The sequence below is a fragment of the Aquila chrysaetos genome, chromosome 1 (assembly GCF_900496995.4).
Source record: "Aquila chrysaetos chrysaetos chromosome 1, bAquChr1.4, whole genome shotgun sequence".
NCBI lineage: Eukaryota > Metazoa > Chordata > Aves > Accipitriformes > Accipitridae > Aquila > Aquila chrysaetos.
In genome coordinates, this window is record NC_044004.1 from 53,482,955 (window position 1) to 53,492,185 (window position 9,231).

General features: G+C 41.6%; 1 long non-coding RNA gene across 1 annotated transcript; it reads left to right on the top strand.

Annotated features, from left to right (window-relative positions):
- Positions 1-943: 943 nt before the first annotated feature.
- Positions 944-8,905, top strand: LOC115343828. The gene is made up of 3 exons (XR_003924294.1): positions 944-1,059; positions 6,387-6,624; positions 8,707-8,905. It is a non-coding gene; the product is annotated as an uncharacterized LOC115343828 (long non-coding RNA).
- The last annotated feature ends 326 nt before the right edge of the window (positions 8,906-9,231 follow it).

A 9,231-nucleotide genomic window follows, 5' to 3' on the forward strand; every position in this document is an offset into this window, starting at 1 on the left:
AGCAATGTCTTACAACATGGCACATGGTTTGACATACAGCGCTATTTTATACTAAGCATCAAAATTGTGAATATACAGCAGCCCTGTTTTGGATTTGCATGGCAGGGTTTGGGTAGCGGGTGAAGGGCTGCACGGGTGGCTCCTGTGAGAAGCTGCCAGAAGCTTCCCCGGCTCCAAGTCGGACCCACCTCTGGCCCAGGCTGAGCCCATCAGCGACGGTGGTAGCACCTCTGGGAGAACAGATTTAAGAAGGGGAACCTGCAGTGAGTAGTGGGATTGGAATGTGAGAGGAACAGCTATGGAGATACAGAGGTCAGTGCAGAAGGAGGGGAGGAGGAGGTGAGCAGAGGAGGGGATGCCCCTGCAGCCCGTGGTGAGACGGCAGGCTGTCCCCCCCCAGCCCACGGAGGGGAGCGGAGGCCCCTGAAGATGGCTGTGACTCCATGGGAAAGCCAGCGCTGGAGCAGTCTGTGACTGAATGACTGCTGCCTGCAGAAAGGACCCATGACAGGCAAGTTCATGGAGGACTGTCTCCCGTGGGAGGGACCCCACGGTGGAGCAGGGGACGAGTGAGGAGTCCTCCCCCTGAGGAGGAAGAAGCGGCAGAGACAAGATGTGATGAACTGACCCCAACCCCCATTCCCATCCCCCTGCGCCAGGAGGGAGAGAGAACCGGGAGTGGAGTTGAGCCAGGAAGGAGGGAGCGGTGGGCGGAAGGTGTTCTAAGGTTTGGTTTTACTTCCCATTATCCTTGTTTTGATTTGATTTGTAGTAAATTAAATTGATTTTGTTTCTTCCCCAAGTTGAGCCTGTCTTTTGCCTGTGACCAAAAGTGTTGAGTGATCCCTCCCTGTCCTTGTCTTGACCCATGAGCATTTCTTTATATTTTTCTCTTCATCCCACCAGGACCAGGGGGGAGGAGTGAGTGAGCAGCTTTGTGGTGCTTTGTTACTGGCTGGGCTTAAACCACGACAAGCCCGCAAGCAATAGAGGCTCCCCCCAGCCCTCTGGATGTTAAATAATCGCTACACTTCTTCAGGGGACTGAAACTGAGACAAGGTAACATATCTGCCTGTTTTCCTTCTCAGTGCTCAGCTTTTCTGGAAGTCGTGATGAAACCACTCACCCGTTCAGACAATGTGCCCTTTTGTTTCCACTGATTCAGACAGTGGCAGGAAGAGAGGAAAGCAGGTTGCAACACGGGGCTTGGAGGAGCTGACTGTGCTGTTAGGGTGGGGTTGAATATCAGATGTACGGTCGTACCAGGCCGGTTGCATGCCGAAAGATAAAGCAGAGGTATTTGTCCAACCCTAAATGTTACTCTGTCAGTCCGACAGCTTACCTGCAGGCAGCTTTCTCAGTTCTTTACAGATCTCCTGACCTGTCTGAATGACTGATTAGGGAGTTTTTGCTTATCCAGGTCGTCTCCTGAGTTTGTTAGAAGTCACCCAAGCCATCCTTGTCTCATTTCCACATCAGACTCCCTGCTGATCTACATATAGCGAGGGCTGCTTCTTCCCCATCAAGCAGCAAATGCCAGTTGCTCAGACAGGACATGAGATCCCTCCTCAAAGGGTGGCAGTCGGAGCTGGAGAGGTGCAGTCTACAGTCATGGCCAAGTGAGAGCGAAGACACTTGGCAGCTCACAGGCTGAGTGCTGTGTCCTGTACAGATCCTCGCCTGTGTGCAAGCAGGCTTGCAGTCTTGGTGTATGCCTGAGAAACACAGAGAGCACTTGCTTGGGTACCGCTGTCTTTTTTCAGATGTCAATTTTGCCTTATTCTCTTTTCCCAATTTCTGCGTTCCCCGACACCAGATGATACTGTATCATTTCCCTCTGTGCTGCATATGAAAAGCATAGAGTCTCCTTAAGTGGTGAACACTATCTGCTTCTCACTGCAGAATACATAATCCTAATAAATGGATTTCCTGTCTTCAGACAATAGAAAAACATTGCAGAATATGTTCACCAAGCTGCGTACGGCTCTTCTTCCATACCAAAATGCTCCCTACTGAGTACTTTCTGCTTTGAAATTTCCACTTTTGATAAGATGTCAGTAAACTTACTAAGTTCCTTTTAATTTTTCTTTTAGCCAAACTCTTCTATTATACAGGCTTTCAGTAATACACTTCTGTTTTTTCCTCTAAAGAAACAGCAAAATCATTGCAGTGTTCTGACTTTTTTAGCACAGTACTGAAAGAAATGAAAGTAGCTTTGTGTTCTTGATAGTTAATATAATATTTTGCAAACTTTTTAAAGCTGTTGACCTAAAGTAACTGAAATTAAAGTTGTACATTCATTTAAGGAAGCTGATAGAAAAAAAAAAAAAAAAGAGGAACAGTGTTATCTGCCTACACCTTGTACTGCTGAGCTTTTGCCATGAGTGAGGGTAATTCTGGCCAGAAAGAAAATGAGAAGAGTCCACAGATGATAAAATCCAGCTAGCTAGGTAAGGAGCCCTCTTTTCTGAGTGCCTGTGGAGATTTCTATACCCAGTAGAAGCTGAAGAGTGACATTTCTCTTTACGACCTGAGATAGATCAGTTACCTTCTGATAGAATTCAGAAGGGGTAAGGGCTTCGAGGACACTGCATGAGACACAGTGCAGTGCTTTGGAATGAAAGTACAGTAAGAGTTTATTTGGGAGTACCTATATGTGCATGTTAGTGTTTAAAAGCAAGGGAGAATTGTGCCACCTGCAGAAGTACATTTGTTGATTTAGTTACTCAGTGGTTCAGGAATGTGTTTGCATTCTTCAGGTGGAAAGTAAAAAGGTAAAAATGTTGGCACCCATCCTCTAAGTTTAGCATAGTTTACACTTTCTCACAAGGTTTATTTTACATAGGTCCTTCTCCTAAGCAGAGAACTGAACCAAAAGCAATCACAGGCAATGCAAGGATTATCTCTTTTAGCACAATGAGTTGCTGGAAAGAGGATTTGCCCTTTGTCTGACTTTGGTTGCAAACACTTTAGCCGACCACTAATGCTGCAGATGACATGTTTGTTCCATTGCTGAAGCTATCTTTGACCTCATTTCCTTACATTATCCACCAACTAGAGGCTAATCAATAGAAACTATTTGCAGTTACTTGTAGCCCAATGAAAACTACAGATGATGCAAAAATTGATATTATATGTGCAAGAACATAGCAGTAATAGAATAATGTTTTTAGTGTTGCTGTTGCAGATTATGGTGTTAATGTTAGAGTCTTTTACATTGGAAGGGACCTCTTGAAATCTTCTAGTCCAGCCCCCCTTGCTCAAGCAGGGGCAGCTAGAGCCAGTTGCTCAGGACCATGTCCAGTTGGGTTTTTCATATCTTCACAACATCTCTGGGCAACCTGTTGCTGTGCTTGACCACCTTCACAGTAAAAAAGTGTATTCTTGTGTTCAGATGGAGTTTCATGTGCTTTAATATATATCCATTTCCTCTTGTCCTGTCCATGGGCACTGCTGAGCAGAGTTTGGCTCCCTTATCTTCACACCCCTCCCCTTGGGTATTTATATACATTGATAAGATCCCTTGAGCCTTCTCTTCTCCAGGCTGCACAACCCCAGTTCTCTCAGCCTCTCCATATATGAAAGGCGCTCCAGTCCCTTAGTCACATTTGTGGCCCTGGGCTGGCCTCACTCCAGTAAGTCCATATCTTTCTTTTACTGGCGTGCCCAGAACTGTGACTCGAGCTGGTGAAGGTACACCCACCAGAAGTGAGTACCTAAACCTGTTTGTGGACTTGTGCTATCCTCTGGGAAAAGTTTTGCTGCCTAAGTGAATTATGTAAATTTAGAACTTATTCCAGGACGGTGTTGTGCAATCTCAATTTCTGTAGCACTTGATGGGAGCTCTTGGCACTGAGCAAAGCTTTTGAATCCTACTCAACAGAAACGTGAAAACAACCTGGCCTGTTCATGATTAAGTTAGACTTAAACCCACTTATTCCTAAGTGGCATCCTTGCAGTGGCCAAATGGTGACATTAAATTTTAATAAACTGAGTAGAGAAGACATATCATGGATGTCAAAACCACTGACATTATGATCTACAGCTGTTTTTCTTCTCTTCCCTATTGGGGTACAGTCCTGAAAGTGACTCTCCTCTGAATTTGAAATTAGTAACTATCTTCCTAGTTACAAGATGGGAGGGTTATTTAGGAAGTCCTTAATCACTCTTTGATTCTGAAATAGTGAAGGCAGAAGCCTGGAAGCAAAGCTTCTTGTACTTATGGATGATACACGTGAGGAAATGTAATTCTCAGCTTATGAGTATTGTATACAATCATCCTAACTTATGGAAGTTTATGAAAGTGCTGTTGTAAGTAGATTTGCCAGAAGAAATATTTTACCTAATTCTTAGAGATGGGTATCTTTCAAGCAAAGAGAACAAAGACTGCTGAATAAGTAATCCAGCTGTATTAGACCTCTATGCCTCAGAGAAATATTGGAAATTGATACTTAAATAAAAATGTCTCCTAGTAGCACATAGTTTAAATGGAAAAAATTATTAAATCCCTCACCAAGTCAATGGCAACTATCAGCAATTTGGTGAGGCCAAGTGTTTACTTGTAATATGCACATCCTCACTCCAGAAGAGTAATAGTTTTCATCTTCCAAAAGCTAAGGACTTGTCAAATAGGCTTATTTAACCTCGGGTGTTCAGAGTGAGAGTCATTCCTTCAGACCCTATTTTCCAATGCTTTCCAGCTGGCATTTACTACACTTGTAGCATGGAAGTTTTGCTGCTCTCCCACTCTGGGAGCCCATGGGGTAGATAGGGCTCTACTCAACAGGCCAAATATGTCGGGCCCCTTGAAGGCAGGTTCCCTAGCAGCAATAAAGCATTGCAGTGTGCTCATTCCATTCACAGGGGCATATCTGTCACAAGACATGGTCCTCCTCATGTGACCTCAACTTATGCACCTGGGGTTTTCATTAGTTGGACAAATTTGATTAAGGCAATTTCTCAGCAGTTAAGCAATGCAGGTAAATGCAGCTGTTAGGGCTTTGTGCTGGGAAAGGAGGTCAGAGTAGTAGTGAAGAAGCTTGAAGAAGTATAACCTTTGTGTACAGATTGCTTTTCAGGAATGGATAGAAATGAGACCCTGACCAGCAGACATGGACCTAGCAGGGAGGATGTGAAACACTGTAGACTTTAGCTGCCTCTGTGTAAAAGACAGAGGAACACCTAAAACGTAAGATAGTTTTAAGCTGGTTTGAGATTAGTATTTCTCCCTTGAATACTTGTGTTCTGGGTGAATATGACTTAGCTTATTGAAAGCCATCCAGTCACTTGTAATTCCAGTCATTCCCTGCATTGCCAGTAGGGTACCTGCCAAACTGAAGTCAGGTCTGTGGCGTTGATCGTATTGACTGACAGGAGATGTCCTGCCTGAGGAAGGTAGTGGACTGCCTTTGCCAGTGTCCCGGGGTGGTCAGATGTGTCCTGTTACACACTCAGAGCTTTAGGACTCAAAAAAAGGGTATATGCTTTTGTAGATAATTCAACTATCAAAAGCTGTCATGATATTGATTAAATGAAATAAAAATGTGGGAGGAGACCTAAATCAACTTCTAATTAATAGGGCAAAAAATTGTTCTATAGGCAGCAAGCTATTCCATATCTACTTTTTTAAGTCCTGGTGCATGTCCTTTGAAATAATTAGTAGTGGTCAGTGTCAAAAGTGGGATACTGTGCTGGATGAAACTCAGCTCTGACTGAGACTTGTACAGCTTCAACATGAATAAGGAATGGTTTCAGAAGAGCTGCAGGACAGGGTTATATAAATTATTGATACCTCAAAAGTGGGGCAGGGTTAAAGTAATGTCATTGTGCCACTTCCAAAGACTATTTGTAAGTCACAGAAGAAGAGAACACGACAGATTATCAACAAATAAACTAAAAGAATAGTGGATAGAACTACACTGTACAATTTAAATCCAAGGTAAAAAAATATTTTTTATAGGAGCACTTATTCAGGAAAGCTAAGGTAAAGTGCTCTTTGGAATATGTGCAAGCTTAGCAAATTCTTTCTCTTATTGCTAATGTTAGAATCCTGTTTGTCTGAAATGAATGTTTCTAGATATATATCCTCAGAAGTGCATCTTGAACTCAAATGCGTCATGGCTGGGTGCTTTACTGAAACTAGAAGTAAATGAAAAACTTGATAGAGTAAACTATAAATAACTTCCTTAAAAATAAACTTCATTTGGAAACTCATGCTCGAGTGAATGATCCCATTTTCCATAAACATCAACTCAAATTTCCAGGTTACTTGGAAAATGAAATAATTATTGCAAAACAACAAAAGAGCTTCATTTTGGCTTCAATTTTCCACATGTCCAGTGCACGTTGTAATGTTTGTACTAATTAACTTGGTGTTCCATGCTTAGTTTCAGCTTCTAAAATACCTCACTGCACTGAAGATGTTTCTGCTCTCAGCTCTAAGGAGGTTGAGCTCTTCTGCGGGGAAGTGCAAGTGCACTGGCAAAAGGTGATGCTGAGGATGGATTTGTGAACGGTACTTCTCTCCTTGTCAAAGGCTGTGAAGGCCCTGTGAAAGCAGGGCTTTTAGGGTGCAGAAAATGCCCCCTGGCTGGTACAATTGATCACGCCACTTTGGATGATCAGGTGAACTCATTCATGGCATTGGTTTATGTGTGTTGCATCTTTTAAAAATAATGCCGCTTTCCATGCATGCTGTTTGGGGCTAGTACAAAATATCCTGACTGCCTGCTATCGTTTGATTATCAACACAATATGTTTTATAAATAACATATTAAATGACTAGGCAATGAAACAATTAATTGATTTTATAATGAAGCATGAAATCAAATAGACTTTGAGATAGAGTTGAGAGAAGCTGGTGTCTGATCTGATTAAGATCAATGTCATTTTCTGCTTGCTAGAGCCTAGGGGCTGCTGATGAAGAAGTCATTAGTGTTAGTTTAGTGGTCATAGAACAGTTTGACAGGTTTTACTTAGTGCTATGCGAGCGAAAGCTCAGTCTTAGGGGTTGTCAGTGCAATAGTGATGTGGTGGTTTTGGTGTGGCCAGATTTATATCATGGGGAGAAAAATGGGACTGCAAAAAACTTCAGTGGGTGCTTTACCTTTTGATTGCAGAATAAGTTCTTTGCTGAGCTGGAATGGGGAATCCATTGTGTCCTTATGGGTAAACACATGAGAGTACTTTTTAGAAACGTTAGACATCAGTAGACTACCAAATTTCTTTGGTTTTAAGTCATTTTGATGGGCAACAGGTCCAAAGAAATTCAAGACACCCAACTGCTTTTGCTCTGGGGTGTGGTTTTGTTTTGTTTTCTCCATGGTGCTTTCCACACAAATGGCGACCTTGGAAAGATGATTTTGAGAGGACAAGGCTTCTCTACCTGGGAGAAGTTTTGCATCCACCTGGTACCCCAGGGACTTGTGTTTGCACAGCCAGGATGTAGCTGAGAAATGTCTTTAAAAGATTTCTTGGCTTTATAGAGCGATACACAGAAATCTCAGCTCCAGGAAGTTGCAGTTATATCATTGAGTAGTAGCCTGGGTGAGGAAATGTTCTTTACCTTATATAAGGTATAAGCAGAAAGTGTTAATAGAAGAATTTCTAGGAGAGTAATAATTACACTCACTTGATGCATGCTACAGAAACCTCTCAGAGTGAAGGGGACTATTATGAGAACTAACCAGGGCTTGGAATTGCCCCGCACAAGGAATTCTGGTATTTGCATGCAAAGCTTTGCTGATATGAAATGCTCATGTTTCAAGGTTTTTTTCCTGGGAATCAAGTCCTTAAAAATCAAGAATTTACAAATGTAGAAATATTTTCAATCTCAAGATATTTTATTACTTTAAAGTTTGTAAATTGCACATGACTTGAATTACTGAAATATCCCAAGGCACTTTGTAACTTCAGTACTTACCCAGATTTTCCCATTTTGAGTGCCTTGGAGGGGTGATCAAGTGTCCTTTTTTTAAAAAAAAAAATCTTTTATAGATATGCTTCCCTTCTTACAAAAATAATTTTCCTGTGAATCACCTACTTTTGCGGGACTCCCACACATCAAGCAGTTCAGCCAGAGAGAAACTTGTAATGTCATCCCTGGATGAGAATGGGACTCAATATTTCCTGTGGGGCAAAGGGAGAGGTAGTTTCCTGGTTTTTTAAGTGCCAGAAAGTAAGTCATGTCAGTCGGCTCAGCAAAATGAAATACGTTAATTTCTGTATGAGCCAACCTGAAATGAAATGTTGTTGGTTTTTTTTTAATATTCTAGATTAATACAGAAAATTTCCCATATAATCTGTGCTTCCCTGGAAAAAGTTAACTGAAAATGTATTTCTGTTTGAAATAACCCCAATAAAGATCTCTTGGTTAGTTCTATGTAAAACATTGAAGATACATTTAGTCCTTTGCTGAGTTCTTGTTTTTAGCACTACTTTGAAAGTTGAGTAATATTAATGCACCTCTGCTATTTTAGCCAGGGTAGGAAATTGAAAAACCAGCAACAGATCAAGTATAGAAAATGTCTGCAGATATGTTTTGGAAGACAGCTTAAGAGAGTTCTTAAGCAGGCAAGTCAAAGGGAAAAACTACTTATACAATCAAATATGGCTGCAAAAATTAATCCATTTAAATAATTTCTAGCATGTTAATAAATTTTTAGATGTGATAAACTTATAGTGATTCTATCCTCCATTTACACAGAGGCTTTTAAAGCTAGGCTGGGTGGAATTTTGCCACTGATGGACAAGAATGTGCCATTAGCACTGGGATGCGAACTGCTGCAGCAGTCCACTTGCTAAGGTAGGATATCTGTCATCTAGCTATGGTTTTTGAAGGGCAGACCATATGGTGTGTAAGATATCAATTCTTTTGTGAAAAGTCCCTCCCAAATAGTAGCGCTCTTTTAACAGCATAATGTAGCAGACACTTTACTATGGGAGAAGCAAGTGCTATCTCCATAACTCATTGTCTCTTCACTTTTCACAGGTTAATCCAATTTCAACAGTTCTTTATAACCAGGTAGAATCATCACAGATCCATTATATTTAGCTAAGTCCTACTGCTCTGTATACACATTTTGAGCTATGGGTGAGTGTAAGGCAATAGGTGAATGTAATACCATTTTATGAATGTAAAGCCATTTTATACTAGACCTTACAAACAGAACAGCACTAGCTTTGTTAACAGACTTTCCCTGTTCTTTATCCTAAGCAAGAATCCTGAGGTTT